Genomic DNA, 26,943 nt, shown 5'->3' with positions numbered 1-26,943 from the left:
CTACAAAAATATCCATAAACAGATACAATTAAATTATAATGTTTAATTGAAAATGAACAATATTGGATGAGGATGATAAATAATTTTCGGGGGGGGGGGGGGGGGGGGTAATTATGAAACTTTTGCACTGGACTCAGAAGTGTTCAAATGGCCTTGGTATAAATAGTCATAAAAGTTGTATATGTTATCTAAAGATATTACCCACTTTAATATAACTGAACATTTATACTCTTTTTGCTATTACAACCAGCATGTAACCATGGGGTTCTGGCACAGTAAATTTAAAGAAGGAAATACTCCCTTTGAATGACATCTTTATAACATTTCGCAATACTATCTGGTGAGTAACCTTGTCAATAATACATGGATAGAAACAATATTCTGTTTTGTTTCATATGAATTGTAAAATACTTGGGTAATGCTGCCATCTTGAGGAAATAATTGTAATTATTCTTTTTATTTTACAAAGCTGCTCGATGTTGTAGCTTAATGCTCGTTCACACGGCCGTCTGTCCTGTGATTATAAACCCTTCCAAGTCCTGTTATTGCAGGTTAGAAACGGATTTTAAACGGTTGTACATTAATCCCATTGATGTCAGTGGGATTTATTTACAATACTTTGTCAGCCGTTTGCACCCGTCTGCTCTTATTTCCGTTCTTTTGGCAAGAGAAAAGACAGTGCATGCAGTATTATAAATGTAACATTGAAGTCAATGGCAGACAGATGAGCCTTTAATGTCATCCGTTTGCACCCGGTTTATAATATCTGTTTTTGAACCGTTATTACTTTTGAGCATGTGGGAGTCTGGGGGCTGCTGGGGAGACTACATTAGTACTTGTACTACTACCACCATCATGGAACAGGGTCTGTTCCATTGGGGGTAGTAGTACAAGGACTGAGGGATTGATTGCACCGGGTTCACTTCTGAGACCCGATGCAATCAGAAGTTATTAAGCAGGAGAACGGGTGGCATGGTCCTCTCCCCTGCGATGTATAGAGTGTATTTCAACTTAACGCCAGTAGCCCTGAATGGCCGGCACCGAGTGGCCATTCAGGGCTCCCAGTGGGGTTTTTAAAGTCAAATAGCGCTGCATGGGCCATATGTGTATAGAAGCGCAGCGGGGGCAAGATATATAGAAGCGCTGCGGGAGGGGTTATATGTCTGGTTATATGCAGCTATATATATATATATATATATATATATATATATATATATAACCCCCTGCAGCGCTATATATGAATACAGTGCCCCCCACAGCGCTATATATACATTGCTCCCCTTAGCGCTATATTTACACAGTGCCCCCGAAGCGCTATGCTATTGCATCCGTTACCTTGTGGTGAGGTCCCCAACGTCAGAGTCCCTAGGTACCAGTGGGGTCCTCATCTATAGTTAGCCCCTTGTCACCCCTGTAATAGTTAAAATTATTCAAATTCAATGTGTAAATGTGTAGATAAAGTGTACTTACCTTGTTGTAGTGTCGCAGGACCTGCGGGTCACGTGATGCGTTCCAAAACTCTATGGTTTATGGTTCAAGGACCTTTGGAGGAAGTCAGGTGATCGCCCACCATGCATTGTAACGGTGAGTGACAGCTGACTCGGATCAATCCAAAACGGCCCTGCCCCTGCCCATATAAGGGAGTGGCGGCCATTAATCTCTCTCTTGTTCCTGTGCTGCCAAGCAAGCAGCACCGCTCTTTCCTCATGGGCTGCTGATGGAGGAGGATCTGCGCAGCTGTCATCAGCAGTGACTAGGCCCAAGCCTTGCAGCAACGGCCATCTTATAAAACTGTGAGTTATCTCAATCCCTGTTAAGTCTGCAAGATCACCGGACCTAAACAGACCCCTAAATCCGGACGGATCTCTGCATCAATCCTAATTCTACTAGTCCTTTGGATAAGCTAATGGTCCGTGGCATTTGTCAATCACTGCCGTACTACATAAAGACTGTATTGCTAAGACTGTTGCTGTTAATTGGATGTACCGCAAGTACCTCAGTAAAGTTTATACAAGTTCAAGTCCATCCCTATTGTGGACCTTCATTCATTTAAGCACGCACCTATCGCTTCTGGGAAGGGTGGCGATAGGCCGAAGATTTACCTCAGCGTATTAACCCTCACTTTGGCGTCACGAGTGACATGGGTTAAGTTAACCCCTCATATACCGAAGCAGCACCCCAACTTCACTACACCCCCAAGGCCTTACCACACGAGTAATACTTGCATGATGACCAGTTGAGAGATTAGATTGGAGCTAGGCCTCTCCTCAGCACACCTGAGCTAAGCTGTTGCTCAGGAGCCTCACTAGGGTGAACTAACACTGGACTGAGCAACTCCTTCCCTGCACCACACTATACAGGGGAGACTTTAGGGGTTCCCATTGGCAGGCAGGGTCACATGGGGTTCACTGCTCTCAATAAAGGTACAGTCACATGGAAAAACATATATACACATAACAATAAATTAGAAATTAAATATGTTGATAGAATCATTTTGACACATAGCGCTGCGGGGGCTATATGTATATAGAAGCGCTGCGGGGGGCATAGCGCTGCAGAGGGGAACTGTATAAATATAGCGCTACGGAGGGCAATGTATATAGCACGGCGGGGGGCACTGTATTTATAGCGTGGCAGGGGGGCACTGCATATATATATATATATATATATATATATTAGCCCAGCAGCTTGCACCTGCAAGCCAGGTTTTTACAATAGTTTGGATCAATAGTGGTGGCCAATTTATCCTTTGGTTATATTCATATATAGATAGCGCAGCGTGGGGGAAAGACATATAGAAGCTCTGCGGGGGCCAGACATATAGCCCCCCCAACCCGCAGCACTTCTATATATCTTGCCCCCTGCTGCGTTTCTATATACATATGGCCCCTGTAGTGCTATTTGACTTTAAAGGGGTACTCCGGTCCTAAGACATCTTATCCCCTATCCAAAGAATAGGGGATAAGATGTCTGATCGCAGGGGTCCCACTTTTGGGGACCCCGCAATCTCTCATGCAGACACCCACCTGTGGCAGCTGCACATAGCGATGTGACGTCACGACTCTGCCCCCTTGTGACATCACACCCCACCCCCTCAATGCAAGTCTATGGGAGGGGGCATGATGTCACAAGGGGGCAGAGTCGTGACGTCACAAAACTTCAGACCCGTAGTCGTGACCCTATAGACGCGGAGCAAACAACACTATGTATAGCTGCCAGCCATTTAGGGCTCCTGGCGGGGAATTTAAAAATGAAAGTAAAATCACACACTCTATATATTGCAGGGGAGCGAAGCATGCCGCTCACACACCTGGTTAATAACTTCTGATCGCATCGGGTCTCAGAAGTGAGACCCAGTGCGATTAATCCCTCAGCCTCTGTACTACTACCCCCAACAGGGAACATATTATGTTCCATGATGGGGGTAGTAGTACCAGCACTTATGTAGTCTTCCCAGCCACCCACAGGGAGGAACTACTACTCCTATCATGGAAACAAGTCTGTTCCATAATGGGAGCAGTAGTAGTCCGGGCTGTGAAAGTCTGTAGGCGGCTGAATTTTCATACTACTGGATGAAAAACGGATACAAAAAAAATACCACAGCATGGCATCCTTTTGCATCAGTAGTAATATGGTCCGTTTAGGAGGCAGTGACGTGAGAGAAGCGGGACGGAGGACAACGGCTGTGGAAACCTGGCCACAAGTGGATAACTTTTTATTTGCAATTTTTTGGTACAAATATGGGGCTCACATTTTATCTGGCAGCTGTTGCATAGGAGAAAAGTACAAACAAATGTCCTATGGTAAAGCAGGCCCCTAGAGATCAGCTATCATGACAGTCTGGAGACAGTGTTTGCACAATGCTTCTTACCCCTTCACTCTATGGGGGAGATTTATCAAAACCTGGTCAAAGGACAAGTTGCCCAGTTGCCCATAGCAACCAATCAAATTTCTTCTTTCAATTTTAACAAGGCCTCTGCAAAATGAAAGAAGCGATCTGATTGGTTGCTATGGGTAACTGGGCAATTTTTCCTCTGGACAGGTTTTGATAAATCTCCCCCTATGAGTTTCAGAATGACAACTGTTATAGGACAATTATTTTTGTGTATTTAAACAGGTGCACTCAATGGACCCCTGCATATACAACACTAGATTTTTGCTAAAACGCAGCTGTAGTGACCCAGAATGTTGTCCTGTCAGGTAAACATTGCCTCATGCACTTCCAGTGTCACTGTTCTGGGCCCACCACTCCAGGGTAAATTGTATTTTGTTATGCTTTGTGTTATGATATGTTTATCAGTGCTACTGTAACCTTAAGGGAAGTGATGCAGAGTGAACCATGTGATCCTGATACCCCAATGGGATGTCCCACCTTAATCCTTATGTAGTGTAGGGGAGGAGCTAGTTTAGTCTAGTGTAAACTGAGGTACAGTGTGGAGAGGAGCTGGGAGAAGCCTGTAATAATCTGAGGAGGCCTGAGGAGAAGTCTATAATCTACAGCCAGGTAATTCCCAAGAACCCCATTGCACAGGTACAGTCTCAAGCCTGGCAATAGTCTATAGTTTAGCTTTAGACTTGTGACAACCCACGCTGACTTTAAAGTCTGAAGCAACCACAATACAGTCAAGCGACAGTAACTACAAGTCCCAGCAAGGCAACAGGCTCCCAAGGGTTACTCTGCATCTCTCCTGTTCTGATATGTCCTGTAAAGGATATTACCATTATTCCTGCCTCAGTAAAAGATAGTTTTCAATAATCCTACATATGTGGTTATTATTGTCCCCAGCGCTTGGCCCAGGATAACTGTCTAAACCTTGGAACATGGTGGTAAATGTTACCCTGGCATCACAAACTGTGCATTACACAGATATTGTGCCCACAGAAGTGCATTAGGCAGCAGAGTATTCCACCTTCCTCTTGTACTGAATTGAATTGAATGACATTGAGATGTAAGTTTTTAGTTTTTTTATGAACTCTCTTGGCTTCTAAAAAGTAGACATTGTAGGCATTTATGCATATCTCGAGATCCCCTGCTACTGCCCAAGATGAACAATTCTATGGGAACTTTGTCACATATCCTAAAAGAAGAAGGTGTTAAAGGGGTACTCCGGTGGAAAACAATATTTATCAAATCAACTGGTGTCAGAAAGTTAAACAGATTTGTAAATTACTTCTATTAAAAAATCTTAACCTTTCCAGTACTCATCAGCTGCTGTATACTACAGAGGAAGTTGAGTTGTTCTTTCCAGTCTGACCACAGTGCTCTCTGCTGACACCTCTGTCCAAGTCAGGAACTGTCCAGAGTAGAAGCAAATCCCCATAGCAAACCTATCTTGCTCTGGACAGTTCATGACATGGACAGAGGTGTCAGCAGAGATCAGTGTGGTCAGACTGGAAAGAACAACTCAACTTCCTCTGTAGTATACAGCAGCTTATAAATACTGGAAAGGGTAAGATTTTTTAATAGAAGTAATTTACAAATCTAAAAGTAGTGGTGGTAGTGGATGAGATCTCAAGGACTGGGGAATAAAGGGTGTGAAGTGACTGGAATAAAAGATGATGCAGGGAGTTGAATGGATGAATGGATACAAAGTGATGGATGTGAATATAGATAGTGCGGCTTAGAGAATGACTCGGAGGATGTGTGATGCTTATTAGATGCAAGGCTGGTGATTAAGTATGGAAAGATAGAGAGGTAGATGTATAGTGTATATGTATAGTGTATATGTATAGTGTATATGCACATGAATGGTGACTGTTGTGTGAATGTCTACTATGTTGCAAAATGAATCAGGTGTTGCGGAAATAATTACTGCAATAGATGTGTGAATAAAATTGATGTACTAAATGTCCAGGGTACAACACATTTATTAATCAAATAAAAACCAAATAATTGTTAAGTCAATTTAAACAGTTAGGTAGAAATGTGGAGTGAGAGTGCAGGGCCCTTGTACTCTTTCCCACCTGTAATAATTAAAAGGTACAGATGAATATATAAAAAGATGTGAAATAAAACACACAGTATATGTGATTAGATGACAACACACTCTCAGTTTGAAAGTTCAGTGGTGGTTAGAGGCAGATCCACTTATGTGTACTTGCAACCTCTGGAGACCCCCAGTCTGGGGCCCACCGTTGCAGGAAAAACAGAGGTGCGGCTCGGCCGTTTTTAAATAAAGTACAGTGGTGGGGATAAATAACAAGTCACTTAATCCGTAGGTTCAGGGGTATAGATAACAATGTCTCTACTGAAGGTAAAGTTAGATGGTTCCTGCATACACAGCGCGGCGGCTGTGCAATAGTGCAAATGAATTGGCGGCTCGGCGGTCGTAAAAGTAAAGTCTTCGGTACTGTGTACCGCTTACCCGTCCTGTGGGTAGGTGGAGCGAGGCTCTGCGAGATGGGGTCCTGATGTCTGTGGCACTGGGATGTCCTGGCGGGGCGGTCTGTCTGCTGATAGGTCGGTCGCCTAGTCCGTACGCTGGATTTGTCGGTCTCTGTCTCTGAAGGGGTCTCGGTCTTTGTGATAATGCTGGTAATGCTCGGTGCTCCTTGGTGATAGCCGTAGGTGGTGACTTGAGATTGTGAACGTGGGGTATCTGGTGGTGGTCTCTAGAGAGGTGTGTCCATTCATCCATTCAACTCCCTGCATCATCTTTTATTCCAGCCACTTCACACCCTTTATTCCCTAGTCCTTGAGATCTCATCCACTACCATCACTACTTTTCCTTTAATTTCAAGGTGGTCTGAGGATTCCACCAGGATAGAGATCTTGGACAATACATAATAAGCAGATTGAGTACCTCCAACTCAGCCTTTTTAATTTACAAATCTGCTTAACTTTCTGGCACCAGTTGATTTGATAAATATTGTTTTCCACCGGAGTACCCCTTTAACTTCATTACTAGTTGGGATGTGATAACCTGTAAGAAGGAAGCCTACAGCTTGGTTTTCCATCAGGGGCACATCACTGATGTGTGTATATATATATATATATATATATATATATATATATATATGTAGATGCCCTTCTATGGTTCAATTCACCCGTGTAGCTGAGTGGAGTAATGATTGGGCAGGACTGGCCTAGCGGGAAATTTCCCTGTGGGCTGCCGGCCCTGGGGCCGCTTTGAGATGTGGCTGGGTGCATACAGCACAGTCCCACACATTAGGTGCATACAGTTCCCCCACATTAGGTGCAGTATAGTCCCCCACATTAGGTGCAGTATAGTTCCCCACATTAGGTTCAGTATAGTCCCCCACATTAGGTGCAGTATAGTTCCCCACATAATGTGCAGTATAGTTCCCCCACATTAGGTGCAGTATAGTCCCCCACATTAGGTGCAGTATAGTTCCCCACATTAGGTTCAGCATAGTCCCCCACATTAGGTGCAGTATAGTTCCCCACATAATGTGCAGTATAGTTCCCCCACATTAGGTGCAGTATAGTCCCCCACATTAGGTGCATACAGTTCCCCCACATTAGGTGCAGTATAGTCCTCCACATTAGGTGCAGTATAGTTCCCCACATTAAGTGCAGTACAGTTCCCCCACAGACATACAGCCTTCAGCCATATAGAGTGGGGGACTATACTGCACCTAATGTGGGGGACCATACTGCACCTAATGTGGGGGAACTATACTTGACCTTATGTGTGGATTTATACTACCAACCTAATGTGGGGAACTATACTGCACCTAATGTGGGGAAACTATACTGCACCTAATGTGGGTAAACTATACTGCACCTAATGTGGGGGACTATACTGCACCTAATGTGAGGGACTATACTGCACCTAATGTGAGGGACTATACTGCACCTAATGTGGGGGAATTATACTGCACCTAATGTGGGGAAACTATACTGCACCAGTTTAGTCCCCCACATTAGGTGCATACAGTTCCCCTACATTAGGTGCAGTATAGTCCCCCACATTAGGTACTATACTGCCAACCTAATGTGGGGAACTATACTGCCAACCTAATGTGGGGGAACTATACTGCACCTAATGTGGGGAAACTATACTGCACCTAATGTGAGGAACTATACCGCACCTAATGTGGGGAACTATACTGCACCTAATGTGGGGAACTATACTGCCTAATGTGGGGGAACTATACTGCACCTAATGTGGGGGAGAATACTTCACCTAATGTGGGGGAACTATACTGCACCTAATGTGGGGAAACTATACTGCACCTAATGTGGGAAAACTATACTGCACCTAATGGGGGGAAATATACTGCACCCAATGTGGGGGAACTGTATTGTGGGAACTAAAATGCATGATTTTACCTTTTATGAACAAGAAAATGATGACGTGCTGGTATAATGATGCAACACTATGGGGCTGGTATGTAATTTTTTCCAGGGCTGGTTTTCACACCCAGTCCGGACCTGGACCCTAGGAGTACCCTAGCTCTATCCAAGAAACTGTGTAATTTAAATTGTGAAGGACGGTGTACTACCAAGCTAAAATCTGCATTGTGCAGAGACCTGTTTTGCTTTAATGCAAGTAGTTGAAAGTCGTAGGAATTATAATTATTGTTACACTGGGTGTCATCTACAGTATTTTTCTTTTACACCTGTTTCCATCTGTACACCCTGCTAGTACAATTGTCCTGTGTTACAGTAGACCTGCTTAAATATACCATAGAGGCAGAGCATACCTGTGGGGACCATATCATAACGTACACAAAACTGCGACAAGGCTGCGAAACAAATAAAACAAACTTGCTTACAAGTGCCTCATTCTGCCCCTAGTGGCATACAATTAAGCTGTCAGGCGGGACCTGTCCTGTCAGGTATTGTACAATTAATATAGATTTGTAGGAGTATAACTCCTGCCACCCATACCATTCAGCAGACTGCAGCGGTTCAAGTGCTGCGCCCCTTCACTTCCTACCAGGCAAAGCTCCATATATTGGGCAGCGGCTGTACTTGGTAATGCAGCCGGCCCCTTCAATCAGCTGATTCGTTGAGGGGAGCTGGTATGGACCATCAATTTAAAAAAAAAAAGCCTGAACTCTTTTGATAGAGACTAGAAATTATCAGGTATCATTTTGCATTGCTTTGCCTTATCATAATGAGATAAGGAATAACCCCCAATGTTAGAGCTTTTGGGCTATGTGTGATGATTATTAAGACATACATAAAAACTATGCTGTATATTATGTGTTCAGAAATCTATGGAGCATAGCTGAATATAAGTTTACCAATAATAAGACATGGATGTTACTGTCCACTATCTATTGAAGGCACGTTGTGACCGAGACATACCTGCCAACTAACCCAGAAAGTCAGAGGTGTAGCTTGTAGCTTTTGGGCCCAAATATATAATATATATATGCCAAATATAATACTGGTCTCTTATGGGGCAGTTGTGCTTTGTGGCCCCTTTAGGCACCAGGGCCCCGGTGCGACTGCTACCTCTGCAACCTCTATAGCTACCCCCCTGCAGAAGGTCTGGAGTTGGGAAAAATCTCAAAGAGACAGGACAAGACTGATGCATTGCCCAAGGACTACCTGTGAACCGTGTGTAAAACAAGCACCTGTGCCAGCTATCACTCACAGCAGATTTCTCTGAGGGGCTCCCCTTTACTCTGCATCACTACACCTGAGGCCTCAACCTGCCCAGGTCTCATGATCAAGTTTTGGGTGAGATACTGTATAATGTACTGTAAATTATAAGTAGTATTACCTACAGAAGTATTCTATCACCTTTTAAAATTCAGATTATGCAATGTTTAAGTATTATTTACATATGTGACAATAAGAGTTGTTACTTTAACCACTTAAAAGGGTACTCCGCTGCTCAACATTTGGAAAAAACTATTCCGAATGCTGGTCTGACGTCATGAAGGGGCGGGGCATGACATCACGATTTCCTGGCTCACGTTCAGAACAGTTTCTTCCAAATGCTGAGCAGCGGAATACCCCTTTAAATCAGCTTAAAGAATGATAGATAATCCTCATTCATTCATTTAAAAGAATAACATCTAAGGAAGAGTCCCAGCTAAAATAAAGGCAATGAAAGCTGAAAAATCTGTATTCAAGATTTAAAAAAAAAAATGATAAGGGCGAAGATGAATGAAGACTCTATTCTATAGAAAAAAAACACATTGCTTTAAAAAAAATTGTATTAAATTGTAATATAACTTCATTAAAAAATGAAAAGCTTTTTGTGTCATACACTTTTAAATGTTAAGTGACAGCAGTAAGAACCAACACAGGGCTCTCTGCTGCCACCAATGTTTGTGTTGGAAACTGCAGGACTGTCTATGCCTTGGTCCAGGAACAAGGAAGATATGTCCGGCATCCAAAGTGTGGGAATCAATTCTTACTTTATTTGGAAATAGGCATCCAAGGAACAGGTACAAACATATAAAACCTCTGACACATTTCACACACAAGATGCTTAATCATAGAGATTAGACACCATAGATGTCTCTATGATTAAGCATCTTGTGTGTGAAATGTGTCAGAGGTTTTATATGTTTGTACCTGTTCCTTGGATGCCTATTTCCAAATAAAGTAAGAATTGATTTCCACACTTTGGATGCCGGACATATCTTCCTTGTTCCTGTACTGAATATGAAGCCAGTGGGTCCGTGCACAGGTGTCAGGGTGAGCTGTGGTTCTCTGTAGTTTGTCTATGCCTTGGTCCTTCTGCTGAAGCACTGCCATGGACCCAATACCATGGCAGCCTTTAGCAGAGCAAGCAGTGACTATTAGCAAGCGGGGACCAGGGCATGGGCTGTCCTGTGGTGCTGAACGCAAACATTGGTGGCAGCAGGGAGCCCCATGTCAGCTCTAACTGTTGCCACTCAATGTTACAAAACTTTTTTTTTTTAAATTAAGAAGTGTTATTACATTATAATATAACTTTATGAATGCAGTGCATAAAGAAAAATACATTTCCCCAGAATACCACACTAAATTGTCAAGATTACATTTTCTGCATCAGTTTCAATGGAATGTGCTGTGTTACATGGACTGTAACAATTTAAGTGTCAGGTTAAAAGTTTGCTACATCTGTATGTGATTGAACAATTCATAAGAGAACATTTTATACCTAATGACCTTATAAAATAATTCAAATAATATGTATTGTAACAAAGACCATTGTTCCCAAACAAGAGGCATATTAAGCTCTCTGCATTTGGCTTCCTATTGGCTATCGCCTATTCTCTATTTCAGCAATGGCACCAGTGACTAAATAGCATTATTTGAACTAGATAAAGGGGTACATTTTTTTTTCATATCAACTGTGCTCTCTCCTGTCTGATAGTACTCCTCTGTGTTCTCTCTTGTCTGATAGGACTCATCTGTGCTCTCTCCTGTCTGAAAGCACTCCTCTGTGCTCTCTCCTGTCTGATAGCACTCCTCTGTGCTCTCTACTGTCAGATAGGACTCCTCTGTGCTCTCTCCTGTCTGATAGGACTCCTCTGTGCTCTCTTCTGTCTGATAGGACTCCTCTGTGTTCTCTCCTGTCTGATAGGACTCCTCTGTGCTCTCTCCTGTGTGATAGGACTCCTCTGTGCTCTCTCCTGTGTGATAGAACTCCTCTGTGCTCTAGCCTGTCTGATAGCACTCCTCTGTGCTCTCTCCTGTCTAATAGCACTCCTCTGTGCTCTCTCCTGTCTGATAGCACTCCTCTGTGCTCTTTCCTGTCTGATAGTACTCCTCTGGGCTCTCTCCTGTCCGATAGAACTCCTCTGTGCTCTCCTGTCTGATAGCACTCCTCTGTGCTCTCTCCTGTCTGATAGCACTCCTCTGTGCTCTCTTCTGTCTGATAGTATTCTTCTTTGCTCTCTCCTGTCTGATAATACTCCTCTGTGCTCTCTCCAGTCTGATAGCATTCCTCTGTGCTCTCTCCAGTCTGATAGCACTCCTCTGTGCTCTCTCCTGTCTGATAGTACTTCTCTGTGCTCTCTCTTGTCTGATAGCAGTCATTTGTGCTCTCTCCTGTCTGATAGCCCTCCTCTGTACTCTCTTCTGTCTAATAGTACTCCTCTGTGCTCTCTCCTGTCTGATAGCACTCCTCTGTGCTCTCTCCTGTCTGATAGTACTCCTCTGTGCTCTTTCCTGTCTGATAGTACTCCTCTGTGCTCTCCTGTCTGATATCACTCCTCTGTGCTCTCTCCTGTGTGATAGCACTCCTCTGTGCTCTCTTCTGTCTGATAGTATTCTTCTTTGCTCTCTCCTGTCTGATAGTACTCCTCCGTGCTCTCTCCTGTCTGATAGCACTCCTCTGTGCTCTCTCCTGTCTGATAGCATTCCTCTGTGCTATCTCCAGTCTGATAGCACTCCTCTGTACTCTCTACTGTCTGATAGTACTTCTCTGTGCTCTCTCCTGTCTGATAGCACTCTTCTGTGCTCTCTTCTGTCTGATAGCACTCCTCTGTACTCTCTCCTGTCTGATAGTACTCCTCTGTGCTCTCTCCTGTCTGATAGCACTCCTCTGTGCTCTCTCCTGTCTGATAGTACTCCTCCGTGCTCTCTCCTGTCTGATAGCACTCCTCTGTGCTCTCTCCTGTCTGATAGCATTCCTCTGTGCTCTCTCCTGTCTGATAGCACTCTTCTGTGCTCTCTCCTGTCTTATAGCACTCCTCTGTACTCTCTCCCGTCTGATAGTACTCCTCTGTGCTCTCTCCTGTCTGATAGCACTCCTCTGCGCTCTGTCCAGTCTGATGGCATTCCTCTGTGCTCTCTCCAGTCTAATAGCACTCATCTGTGCTCTCTCATGTCTGATAACATTCCTCTGTGATCTCTCCTGTCTGACAGTACTTCTCTGTACTCTCTCCTGTCTGATTGCACTCCTCTGTCCTCTCTCCTGTCTGATAGTACTCCTCTGTGCTCTGTCCTGTCTGATAGTACTCCTCTGTGCTCTCTCCTGTGTGATAGGACTCCTCTGTGCTCTCTCCTGTCTGATAGTACTCCTCTGTACTTTCTCCTGTCTGGTAGTAGTCCTCTGTGATCTCTCCTGTCTGATAGCACTCCTCTGTGCTCTCTCCTGTCTGATAGCACTCCTCTGTGCTCTCTCCAGTCTGATAGAACTCCTCTGTGCTCTCTCCAGTCTGATAGCATTCCTCTGTGCTCTCTCCTGTCTGATAGCACTCCTCTGTGCTTTCTCCTGTCTGATAACACTCCTCTGTGCTCTCTCCTGTCTGATAGTACTTCTCTGTGCTCTCTCCTGTCTGATAGCACTCCTCTTTGCTCTCTCCTGCCTGATAGGACTCCTCTGTGCTCTCTCCTGTCTGATAGAACTCCTCTGTGCTCTCTCCTGTCTGATAGTACTCCTCTGTGCTCTCTCCTGTCTGATAGTACTCCTCTGTGATCTCTCCTGTCTGATAGTAGTTCTCTGTGTTCTCTCCTGTCTGATAGAACTCTGATTTTCATAAAAATCTTTGTGTTGGAAACTGCAGGACTGTCTATGCCTTGGTCCAGGAACAAGGAAGATATGTCCGGCATCCAAAGTGTGGGGAATCAATTCTTACTTTATTTGGAAATAGGCATCCAAGGAACAGGTACAAACATATAAAACCTCTGACGTGTGTTGCACTCAAGGTACATAGAGATTAGACACCATAGATGTCTTTAAGATTGAGCAGCTTGTGTGTGAAATGTGTCAGAGGTTTTATATGTTTGTACCTGTTCCTTGGATGCCTATTTCCAAATAAAGTAAGAATTGATTTCCACGCTTTGGATGCCGGACATATCTTCCTTGTTCCTGTACTGAATATGAATTCCTTGTTCCTGTACTGAATATGAAGCCAGTGGGTCCGTGCACAGGTGTCAGGGTGAGCTGTGGTTCTCTGTAGTTTGTCTATGCCTTGGTCCTTCTGCTGAAGCACTGCCATGGACCCAATACCATGGCAGCCTTTAGCAGAGCAAGCAGTGACTATTAGCAAGCGGGGACCAGGGCATGGGCTGTCCTGTGGTGCTGAACGCAAACATTGGTGGCAGCAGGGAGCCCCATGTCAGCTCTAACTGTTGCCACTCAATGTTACAAAACTTTTTTTTTAAAAATTAAGAAGTGTTATTACTAGTGTTGCTCGCGAATATTCGCAATTCGAATATTATTAGCGAATATCGCATATTCGCGAATTCGCGAATTTCGCGAATATAGCGCTATATATTCGTAATTACGAATATTCTTTTTTTTTTTTTTTTTTCTTCACAGTACACATCTCAGTGATCATCCCTCTCTGCTTCCAGCTTATGTGGTGTAAAGAAGGCTGTAATACTACTGTGTAAGACTGACGTGCGAAGATTCGCATATGCGAAAATTAGCACATGCTAATTTTCGTATATGCGAATTTTCGTGTATGCAAATTTTCGTATATGCGAATTTTCGCATGCGTTAATTTTGTATATGCAACTTTTCACATACGTTAATTTTCGCATACGCGAATATTCGCATATGCGAAAATAAAACGAGGGTATAACGAATATGCGAATATTCGCGAATATATGACGAATATTCGTCCATATATTCGCGAATATTCGCGAATTCGAATATGGCCTATGCCGCTCAACACTAGTTATTACATTATAATATAACTTTATGAATGCAGTGTATAAAGAAGAATACATTTCCCCAGAATACCACACTAAATTGATGCAGAAAATGTAATCTTGACAGTTTCAATGGAATGTGCTGTGTTACATGGACTGTAACAATTTAAGTGTCATGTTAAAAGTTTGCTACATCTGTATGTGGTTGAACAATTCATAAGAGAACATTTTATACCTAATGACCTTATAAAATAATTCAAATAATATGTATTGTAACAAAGACCATTGTTCCCAAACAAGAGGCATATTAAGCTCTCTGCATTTGGCTTCCTATTGGCTACCGCCAATTCTCTATTTCAGCAATGGCACCAGTGACTAAATAGCATTATTTGAACTAGATAAAGGGGTACATTTTTTTTCATATCAACTGTGCTCTCTCCTGTCTGATAGTACTCCTCTGTGCTCTCTCTTGTCTGATAGGACTCATCTGTGCTCTCTCCTGTCTGAAAGCCCTCCTCTGTGCTCTCTCCTGTCTGATAGCACTCCTCTGTGCTATTTCCTGTCTGATAGTACTCCTCTGGGCTCTCTCCTGTCTGATAGAACTCCTCTGTGCTCTCCTGTCTGATAGGACTCCTCTGTGCTCTCTCCTGTCTGATAGCACTCCTCTGTGCTCTCTTCTGTCTGATAGTATTCTTCTTTGCTCTCTCCTGTCTGATAGTACTCCTCTGTGCTCTCTCCTGTCTGATAGCACTCCTCTGTGCTCTCTCCTGTCTGATAGCATTCCTCTGTGCTCTCTCCAGTCTGATAGCACTCCTCTGTGCTCTCTCCTGTCTGATAGTACTTCTCTGTGCTCTCTCCTGTCTGATAGTACTCCTCTGTGCTCTCCTGTCTGATAGAACTCCTCTGTGCTCTCTCCTGTCTGATAGCACTCCTCTGTGCTCTCTTCTGTCTGATAGTATTCTTCTTTGCTCTCTCCTGTCTGATAGTACTCCTCCGTGCTCTCTCCTGTCTGATAGAACTCCTTTGTGATCTCTCCTGTCTGATAGCATTCCTCTGTGCTCTCTCCAGTCTGATAGCACTCCTCTGTACTCTCTCCTGTCTGATAGTACTTCTCTGTGCTCTCTCCTGTCTGATAGCACTCCTCTGTGCTCTCTTCTGTCTGATAGCACTCCTCTGTACTCTCTCCTGTCTGATAGTACTCCTCTGTGCTCTCTCCTGTCTGATATCACTCCTCTGCGCTCTCTCCAGTCTGATAGCATTCTTCTGTGCTCTCTCCAGTCTAATAGCACTCCTCTGTGCTCTCTCCTGTCTGATAACATTCCTCTGTGCTCTCTCCTGTCTGACAGTACTTCTCTGTGCTCTCTCCTGTCTGATAGCACTCCTCTGTCCTCTCTCCTGTCTGATAGTACTCCTCTGTGCTCTGTCCTTTCTGATAGTACTAATCTGTGCTCTCTCCTGTCTGATAGGACTCCTCTGTGCTCTCTCCTGTCTGATAGGACTCCTCTGTGCTCTCTCCTGTCTGATAGTACTCCTCTGTACTTTCTCCTGTCTGATAGTAGTCCTCTGTGATCTCTCCTGTCTGATAGCACTCCTCTGTACTCTCTCCTGTCTGATAGTACTCCTCTGTGCTCTCTCCAGTCTGATAGCACTCTTCTGTGCTCTCTCCAGTCTGATAGCATTCCTCTGTGCTCTCTCCTGTCTGATAGTACTCCTCTGTGCTTTCTCCTGTCTGATAACACTCCTCTGTGCTCTCTCCTGTCTGATAGTACTTCTCTGTGCTCTCTCCTGTCTGATAGGACTCCTCTGTGCTCTCTCCTGTCTGATAGTACTCCTCTGTACTCTCTCCTGTCTGATAGTAGTTCTCTGTGTTCTCTCCTGTCTGATAGAACTCATCTGTGCTCTCTCCTGTCTGATAGGACTCCTCTGTGCTCTCTCCTGTCTGATAGGACTCATCTGTGCTCTCTCCTGTCTGATAGTACTCCTCTGTACTTTCTCCTGTCTGATAGTAGTCCTCTGTGATCTCTCCTGTCTGATAGCACTCCTCTGTACTCTCTCCTGTCTGATAGTACTCCTCTGTGCTCTCTCCAGTCTGATAGCACTCTTCTGTGCTCTCTCCAGTCTTATAGCATTCCTCTGTGCTCTCTCCTGTCTGATAGCACTCCTCTGTGCTTTCTCCTGTCTGATAACACTCCTCTGTGCTCTCTCCTGTCTGATAGTACTTCTCTGTGCTCTCTCCTGTCTGATAGGACTCCTCTGTGCTCTCTCCTGTCTGATAGTACTCCTCTGTACTTTCTCCTGTCTGATAGTAGTCCTCTGTGATCTCTCCTGTCTGATAGCACTCCTCTGTACTCTCTCCTGTCTGATAGTACTCCTCTGTGCTCTCTACAGTCTGATAGCACTCCTCTGTGCTCTCTCCAGTCTGATAGCATTCCTCTGTGCTCTCTCCTGTCTGATAGCACTCCTCTGTGCTTTCTCCTGTCTGGTAACACTCCTCTGTGCTCTCTCCTGTCTGATAGCACTCCTCTGTGCTCTCTCCTGTCTGATAGTACTCCTCTGTACTCCCTCCTGTCTGATAGTAGTTCTCTGTGTTCTCTCCTGTCTGATAGAACTCCTCTGTGCTCTCTCCTGCCTTATCAGACAGGAGAGGTCACAGAGGAGTGCTAGCCCACCCTCATATACTAGACTTTGTCTATAACTGTGGTTCAGCTTGGATAAAGCCATGATTTTATAAGCCATGATTTTCATAAAAAGTTAATAAAATTGTCTCATGAAGTATATTAGAAAGGTTTATGTTTTGCCAAGATGGACAACATACAAAATGTTTTTGAATCTGACAGTGCCCATTTAAAGGCTCAGATTTATTAAAACTGTCCCATTTATTTCACAACGCAAACTTGGAGTGTAGTTTTTATTTTTTTTTCCCCGAGAGATATTTTTCCATGGGATTTACTATAGCATCTTGTATTTGGCGATTTTTCTTGTTTTGCAGTTTTTTTTATACCTGCTCTGTCTGATCTGTCGAGTTTTCCATAGTTCAAATCCAACACATTTTATGTGGGAACATTAGAAAATTTGCATTATTTTTTCAGAAAATGTAGCACACGCCCCTTTTCCCTATGAAAACCATGCCCCTTTATGGGGTTTTTGGAAATTATGGTGCACGACACTTGGTGCGCAAAAAAACATGCAAAATCTACTCAGAAATGCCTTTGTAAATGATGCCCAAATTTTAGTTGTGGTGCTTCAAAACCACTTCGGCAGGGAAGTGTTAATAATTGTGAGAGGAGCCCAAAAGCATGCTTTATTGTAAGCTATTAGAGAAAAAGAGGCCCATGGACTGTTATTTGGTGCCTGTGTCTGTACACCCATACACATTAGCAGCGTGAACAACAGCCATGTGAGGAAAGAAAGGGCTTGAATATGCTATCCCGCTTCCATTTTTTGGTGTTTTTTTCCATTTCATAGACTTCTATGGGAGAGAAACAGAGATTTATTTAAAAAAACATTATAGTCTCAGCATATGGTGATTATGGAAAACTGCCTGTAACCCCAAAAAGGCTCAAGAGCAGGAAAGAAAATGGTAAATACAAAAAACTAATAAAATAAAAATCCTCTGCAAAAACAATGTGCGGAAGTTGTGACTTTTTTTTGTTTTTCTTAAATGTAATGCGGCTGACAGAGTGAAATAATCAGATAGAATAGAAATAAAGTGTTAAAGCAAATAAAAAGATGCATAAGCTTAGAGAGCAAATGCAAACATCAAAAAGTCTGAGATACTTCATAGTTTATTTACCCAAGTCAGAGTAAAAAAAATGTAAAGTTTAAATTAAATTAAAGTTTAAAGTTTCAGAAGTCTGACACAAAGGACCTTAACAGGTTTTTAATTGCAATTATTGAATAGAATAATTGCAGTAATGGATCTAAAAAGAGAAGGAGTCACAGTTTTTCCTTAATATTTGTCCTCAATTTATATTCTGTTCCTAACTTTGATTTCCATAATTGCAATTAAAAACCTCATCTTGTAAACACGGCCTAAGGACGGAGCCCATGGTCACGTTTTATCATCCCATTGCAGGAGCCCTAATGTATTTATTTGTCCCTCAATTCAGTCCTCTAAGGGCTTTATTTTTGCTTTTTACTTTTTAATTTAACTTTTTATTTTTCATATAGAAGGAGATTTTGATTTTTGTTTATTCCAAAGCACATTTCTGAAATCTGCTCACGTAGTTATATTTTTTTTTACTTTGCAGTGGTCATGTATTTATCAAATGCGATAGTCGCTATTTATGAAGAAAAAATTGCATCTCCATTTAAAAGCCGCATATGTATTCCAGGTCCAACCTGGCTTACAGAAAGTGCATACGTCCGCAGAAAAGGAAATTAACACCCACTTTAACAACTGTTCTTGTTCTGCATCATGAAACAAAGCTACTAAATTAATGTTAATGTTAATTAAAGAAAAAAATGTATTATATAACTAATAACTATAAATTTTAGGGTTGAAAATACACACTGCACTCCTTGATAATTTTAGGACACGTACATACTGGCGTACCCACTAAATTTTTAAATTAATGTTGTGTTAGAATAAGCAACAAAATAATTGTGTAAGAATGTTTACAGACTACGTAAATAACCCATACAGACATGGCCGTAAATGTTGGCACCCCTGAAGTATTTCTCACAGAAAAGGATTGCAGTAACACATGTTTTGCTATACAAATGTTTATTCCTTTTGTGTGTAATTGAACTAAACCAAAAAAGGGAGTAAAAAAGCAAATTGGACACAATGTCACACCTAACTCCAAAAATGGGCTGGACAAAATTATTAGCACCCTTAACTTAATATTTGGTTGCACACCCTTTGGAAAAAATTACTGAAATCAGTCGCTTCCTATAACCATCAATAAGCTTCTTACACCCCTCAGCCGGAATATTGGACCACTATTCCTAAGCAAACTGCTCCAGGTCTCTCTTATTGGAAGGCGACTTTTCCTAACAGCAATTTTAAGATCTCTCCAAAGGTATTCAATGGGATTTAGATCTGGATTCATTGCTGCCACTTCAGAACTCCCCAGTGCTTTGTTGCCATCCATTTCTAGGTGCTTTTTGATGTATGTTTGGGGTCATTGTCCTGCTGGAAGACCCAAGATCTCGAACGCAAACCCAGCTTTCTGACACTGGGCTATACAGTGTGACCTAAAATCCGTTGGTAATCCTCAGTTTTCATGATGCCTTGCACACATTCAAGGCACCCAGTGCCAGAGGCAGCAAAACAACCACAAAACATAATTGAACCTCCACCATATTTCACTGTAGGTACTGTGTTCTTTTCTTTTTATGCCTCATTCCATTTTCAGTACACAGTAGAATGATGTGCTTTAACAAAAAGCTCTATCTTGGTCTCATCTGTCCACAAGATGTTGATGCTCCCTGAGCCTGCAGGACAGCTTGAATATCTGTGGAACTTTTTTGGGGCTGCTTATCCACCATCCGGTCTATCCTGCATTGACACCTTTCATAAATTTTTCTCTTCCATCCATGCCCAGGGAGATTAGCTACTGTGCCATGGGTTGCAAACTTCTTGTTAATGTTGCACACTGTGGACAATGGCAAATCTAGATCTCTGGAGATGGACTTGTAACTTTGAGATTGTTGATATTTTTCCACAATTTTGGTTCTCAAGTCCAGCCCATTATGTCCAATTTGCTTTTTTTTTTTACTACCTTTTTGGTTTAGTTCCAATACACACAAAGGGAATAAACATGTGTATAGCAAAACGTGTGTTACTGCAATCCTTTTCTGTGAGGAATACATTTTCTAGAAACATTTCAGGGGTGCTAACATTTACGGCCATGACTTTATGTGGCACAAAAATGTTTCCTTACAAAAAAAAAGAAACATCCATAGTAATACAGCTTCATGCACATTTTGGGGTGGGTAACGTACCAAGCCGTTTCTTTTTTTTTTGTGTGGCTTCACTATTCTTTATGTGCCTGTTGGTGCTGCGCTGTCTTCCTTCCTGACATAAACTCCGGCCTCAGACTCTGCCCACCAACGTCTCAAAATTAAACAAAAAAGCCTCCAGATTTCGGATCTTCATGGTGCGGCATAGTATGTTTTTAATATTTTTTAATTTCTGAGGAGGGTTGATGCGTTGTTGTGGGATAGTTGGAGTGCAGCTATTTAATGCCAGGCAGGCCAGTAAAGGTATCACCCGATGCGGTTACCCCCCCCCCCCCCCCGACACTCTCTAGCAACACTACTGGTAATAAAGGGTAGATAAAGAACTTCGTCTATTAACATAAAGGAAAACTTTTCTGCTTTAAAAAATACTTTTGTAAGCTGGTTACCTGGGTTTTGCTTATGTGTGATTTATATATCAAGGTCCTGCGACTATTTGATAAATTGGTCGCATGTAAGCAAAAGTACAACAAAAATTGTCATATACAAGCCATACGTTTGAAAACAATGATACATCTCCTACGTATTGTTTTGAAAAGCCAAAAAACATATATGTATGGGGTGCAATAAAAACAAAAACACAATTTTACCATTTTCGGAGATTCTGTAGTCTGAACCCAGCTTTATATTTCTCCTTTCTGCTGGTTCTACTTCTGACTTTGGCTCAAGAGCTACAGTGGCGGTTTTCCAAACAAAATGCCAAATAAAAACCCAGCTTCACTGCAGTAAAAATGACAGTAAAACTTCCTTTTCTAGGTCAGTATTACCCCTTAAAGGGGTACTCCGCCGAAAAAACATCTTATCTCCTATCAAAAGAATAGGGGATAAGATGTCTGATCGCGGGTTTACCCCACGATCTCAGGCGTGGCACCCCAGTCATCCGTGCACAGAGTGAACTCCGAACTTCGTGCACAGAGCGAACGTTCATGACATCCCGCCATGTCCCCTCCATTTATGTCTATGGGAGGAGACAGGATGGCTACATGGCATTAACCCCTTAAGGATGCAGCTCATTTTCACCTTAAGGACACAGGCCTTTTTTGCACATCTGACCACTGTCACTTTAAGCATTAATAATTCTGGGATGCTTTTACTTTTCATTCTGATTCCGAGATTGTTTTTTCATGACATATTCTACTTTATGTTAGTGGTAAAATTTCATCGATACTTGCATCATTTCTTGGTTCCCAAATTTGATGAAAAATTTGAAAATTTAGCATTTTTTTTTAATTTTTAAACTCTCTGCTTATAAGGAAAATGGACATCCCAAATAAATTATATATTGATTCAAATGTACAATATGTCTACTTTATGTTTGCATCATAAAGTTGACATGTTTTTACTTTTGGAAGACATCAGAGGGCTTCAAAGTATAGCAATTTTCCAATTTTTCACAAAATTTTCAAAATCAGAATTTTTCAGAGACCAGATCAGTTTTGAAGTGGATTTGAGGGGCCTTCATATTAGAAATACCCCACAAATGACCCCATTATAAAAACTGCACCCCTCAAAGTATTCAAAATGACATTCAGTAAGTGTGTTAACCCTTTAGGTGTTTCACAGGAATAGCAGCAAAGTGAAGGAGAAAATTCAAAATCTTAATTTTGTACACTCGCAGACCACTGTTCCAAAAATCTGTCAGACACCTGTGGGGGGGGGGGGGTAAATGCTCACTGCACCCCTTATTACATTCCGTGAGGGGTGTAGTTTCCAAAATGGGGTCACATGTGGGTATTTATTTTCTTGCGTTTATGTCAGAACCGCTGTAAAATCAGCCACCCCTGTGCAAATCACCAATTTAGGTCTCAGATGAGTGCGCTCTCACTCCTGAGCCTTGTTGTGCGCCCGCAGAGCATTTTACGCCCACATATGGGGTATTTCCGTACTCAGGAGAAATTGCGTTACAAATTTTGGGGGTCTTTTTTTCCTTTTACCTCTTGTGAAAATAAAAAGTATGGGTCAACACCAGCATGTTAGTGTAAAAGAAAATTATTTTTTACACTAACCGATGTAGACCCCAACTTTTAGCTGATGTAGACCCCAACTTTTCCTTTTCATAAGGGGTAAAAGGAGAAAAAGCCCCCCAAAATTTGTAGTGCAATTTCTCCCGAGTACGGAGATACCCCATATGTGGCCCTAAACTGTTTCCTTGAAATACGACAGGGCTCCGAAGTGAGAGAGCGCCATGCGCATTTGAGGACTAAATTAGGGATTGCATAGGGGTGGACATAGGGGTATTCTACGCCAGTGATTCCCAAACAGGGTGCCTCCAGCTGTTGCTTAACTCCCAGCATGCCTGGACAGTCAGTGGCTGTCCGGAAATGCTGGGAGTTGTTGTTTTGCAACAGCTGGAGGCTCCGTTTTGGAAACACTGCCGAACAATGTTTTTTATTATTATTGGGGGGGGGGCAGTGTAAGGGGGTGTATATGTAGTGTTTTACCCTTTATTTTGTGTTAGTGTAGTGTAGTGTTTTTAGGGTACATTCACACTGGCGCAGGTTTACAGTGAGTTTACCGCTAGGAGATTGCGCTGCGGCAGAATATTTGCCACCGCTGCCACCGCCGGTCACGCTGCAGTTCCCCCATTCTGCCCGGAGTACCGTCGGTGTGCAGGACGGGGGAACCAAACTTTAACCCCCCTGATCTGCTATTGATCGTCGCGTCTTGACGACCAATAGCAGAGATAGGAGGGGTGGCACCCCTGCCACATAACTCCTATCCCTTCAGGGGGATTGGGCGTGTCTTGGACACCCCAGATCCCCCTGATTTTCCGGGTCACCGTGTCACCGGTATGACCCGGATCCGCCGGTCTGAATTGACCGTCGATTTCCGGTCTCAGGAACCCCCTGGGCATATGCATGGGATGCCTGCTGATAGATATCAGCAGTCATTCCGGTCCGGTCCCCAACCGGCTAGCGGCGGGGACCAGAATTCCCGCAGGCATATGCATACACCCCACGTCCTTAAGAGGTCAATGGAGAGGGCATGGCTTGACGTCATGAATGCAGAAGCTCCCAGATTCTGTGTTCCGGACGCTGCCGCTGCCGGCCCGGAGATCGCAGGCGTCCCCAGCTGTGGGAACTCCATAATGAGACATCTTATCCCCTGTCCTTTGGATAGGGGATAAGATGTTTTTTGGTGGAGTACTCCTTTAAGGACGCAGGTATATATATATTTTAGTTTATTCCTCCTTGCTCTTTAAGAGGCATAACACTTTTATTTTTCCATCCACAGGACCATACGAGGGCTTGTTTCTTCTGTGAACAATTGTACTTTGCAATAACATCTTTCGTTTAACCATTCAATGTATGGTGCAACAATAATTAAAGTGTACCCGTCAGATCCAACAAAAAATGTATTTTAATATATCACTCAGTACCTAATCTTGACCATGTGCATCAAATTTTTATGTGTCTAGCACCTTTATTTATTTTTTTATTACACTTTTAATTTAGCTCACTAGTCTGAATTCCTCTCAATGGGAGGGGGCGTGGCCTCACTGTGCAGGTCTCCGCCCCCTCCCTCAGTATGCTGTCTGCTCACATCTCTCCTAGCATTAGGTAAACTACAACTCCCAGTTGTCCTCACTGACAGTAGCGGGACACAAGCTGACAGTGGGAGGATTTTTTCCTTCAGCTGTGAGCCCTGTGATCACAGCTGTCAATCAAGAAAGTGTGTCCATGACATAGGTGATGATGCATGGACACAGCAGGACTAGTATGTGTCCAAGCAGGCAGGGGGGGAAGTTGTTTGACTGGCTTTTTCAGTATGAAGTACTGATAATTCTCTAATGAAAGCAATTGCAAAACCTATTGGTCTTGCATGCTTTACAACATATCAAAAGTTTTTGTATCTGACAGTGCCTGTTTAATGACAATAATAAATTACATCAGTGCGTCACATTTTCACATTAACTTCTTACATACCAAATAACTGTGTGAGATTTATCAAAACGTATAGAGGAAAAGTTGACCCGTTGCCCATAGCAACTAATCACATTCCTTTTTTTTATAAAAAAAAATAACTAAAAAATAAAAGAATCAATCTGATCTGGGCTCTCCTCTGGAGTGCATCATGGGTGCATGCATATTACTTCTGTGATTGGGGTACATGTTGGATTCTGGGTTGCTGGCTATCAGTGGTTTGACTGGTATTCTAGAGCTAGGAACCTATAGTAGAGCAATGAATGTAAAAATAAAAAGGATGGGGCTGAATTTAATATCAACTGTGTTTGGAATATTGTATCAATACATGCATTTATTGATACATAAGTAAAAAACAATTAAACATCGAATACCAGACTGGAAAAACTCATTTTGGGAGGTAACTACTCCTTTATCAATTGCTATCTTTAAAAACATGCATAGCAAGTGTATTAAATACAAAAAATGGCGCTAGAATATCACAATCGGGGTGAGATATCCTGAAGGGCCTAAAGGAGCCAATATTGTTAAAATGCTAAGAAGGGAAGATGCTGTAATACATTGATGGCTGCATGTGTAGTGTCCATGAGCAGTAACATCTTCACCACTCTGTTTGGGTGATTGGAGTCCCCCGAGGTGCCCGTCTCTATTATAGGTCCTAATGTAGTTCTGATATAAAAATGTATTTTATTGTGTTTTTCAGTGTTATCAGTGTGTAGATAATAATAGAATGTCCACAACCGGAGAGTTTTCTGAATCAGGTATAACTTTTACTGAAGGTTTTCTGCAAGCTTCAATAACGGAACAGTCTCTATGCATACAGGTTCTTTCTTTGGAGATTGACAAGGTTGGGACTTTAGCAATTTAGAATCTTTAAGTATTATGCGCTATTCCACTGGATTTAGGGGATTAGTTGCGGTCCAGTAGTCACGCTAGCTTTATCGGGGGGTAGATTAGAACACACGGTTTTAGTTCTGCTGAGGCCGGTAGGTTTTTGAGGCCTAGCGTGTCTTTGAAAGTTGCGTAGATCCGTCCTGCTAGTCCGGCATCCACGAGAGGAGCAACCCAAGAGAGCGATAATTGGCTACAGCTCCCTTAGGGTATGTTCACACTGAGCAATTGGAGAGGATTTTCCACGAGTAATCTGCTCGCTTTTTCCTCTCCAAATCATTCACCAGTGAAATCCCCATAGAGTTGTACAGAATTTCTGCCCCTCAGTTCACACTGAGGAATTTCCTCAAGCAGAATTCTGACGAGGAAGTCTGTTCCGCTTGAAAAAAGAACATGTTCTTTCTTTCAGGCGGAATCAGCGTCGTTCTCCCATAGAGATCAATGTTATTATTTTTTTTCAGTCAGAAGCATTTCCACGCGGAATTCGCGTGGAATTGGTGCGGAATTGGCACCAAATTCCGCACGATTTCCGCGCCAATTCCGCGCGAAATTCTGAGCAAAATCTTGTGGAAAAGTAACAATATTTTGAGGCAGAAAATTTCTGCTTGATTTCCGCCCCAATTCCTCAGTGTGAACATACCCTTATATAGGCAGGGGCTGGACTAGTGCTAATTGGTCCAGTACTAATGTCAATTCCCATTACAAAGATTTGTGGGTAACACGTGACCCAAGGACCTCCTAAGGTCCTCCAACATACCAAAGAGGTTATTTAACATGGTCACATGACCGAAGGTCCTGCGACGCTACACAAGGTAAGTACTATACATTATCCTATATATATACTATTATAAAATATATATGTATTAACATTAGATAATTAGACTTAAGAAGAGGCGACTAGGGGCTGTCCCACCTGAGGGACCCTACCTGAGCGTAGTTACTCTGACTTTGGGGACCTCTACACTAGGTACGGTATGTAATACGGCACTAGGCCACCACATCAGCATAATGTCACTTTAATTACTGTGCAAGGGTTAACTGTTTTCAACTGTAAGAGCTGGTGAGTAGCCACATGTCTCCTGCAGCCAATCAGGGAAGTCATCCCTGTTGCATCCTAATCCTCTATGATAGGGAAGAAAATCCCAACTGTCAGTTAGTCACATGTTCTTTGCAGCCAACCAGAGAAGCCATCCTTGTTGCCGACCTACCCTTCTGGGATAGGAAAGAAATCCCAAAAGTCAGTGTAGAGTCTGGCTTTGACCGGTGAAGGTGCAACAGCTCCTGTGTCCCTCTTTACTCTTACCTCACTGAGGGGCTTGTATTTCCACACCCTGTTCGCATACCTTGAAGGTGATATGTCATCCAGAAAAATGTATCCCCTATCCACTGGTTAGGGGATAAGTTTTAGATCGCGGCGGGTCCGAGAGCTGGGGCCCCCTGTGATCTCCTGTATGGAGCCCTGGCTCTCCCCACACCCCCTCCATATGTCTCTATGGGAGAGCCGAACATTGCCGAACAGCTCTCCCATAGAGATATATGGAGGGGACGTGGGGGCCCCCGCTTCGGGTGGAAGTCATGATGCGCTGCTCCCGGAGAGAGCTGGGGCTCCATATAGGAGTTGGTGGGGGCCCCAGTGCTCTAAAG

At 43.0% G+C, this 26,943-nt stretch overlaps 1 protein-coding gene across 4 annotated transcripts in view; it reads right to left on the bottom strand.

The window, feature by feature from the left end:
* Window positions 1–26,338, bottom strand: part of TGFA (transforming growth factor alpha) — a 142,647-nt gene extending 116,309 nt beyond the window's left edge. For all 4 annotated transcript variants that reach the window (XM_056571447.1, XM_056571444.1, XM_056571450.1 and 1 more), the window contains exon 1: window positions 26,227–26,338. The gene's annotated coding sequence lies outside the window, so the exon portion shown is untranslated. The remainder of the gene's footprint in view (window positions 1–26,226) is intronic.
* Window positions 26,339–26,943: the final 605 nt, after the last annotated feature.

This window comes from Hyla sarda, chromosome 4, assembly GCF_029499605.1.
Source record: "Hyla sarda isolate aHylSar1 chromosome 4, aHylSar1.hap1, whole genome shotgun sequence".
Classification (NCBI taxonomy): domain Eukaryota; kingdom Metazoa; phylum Chordata; class Amphibia; order Anura; family Hylidae; genus Hyla; species Hyla sarda.
This window is presented reverse-complemented; position numbering and strand designations above follow the sequence as displayed.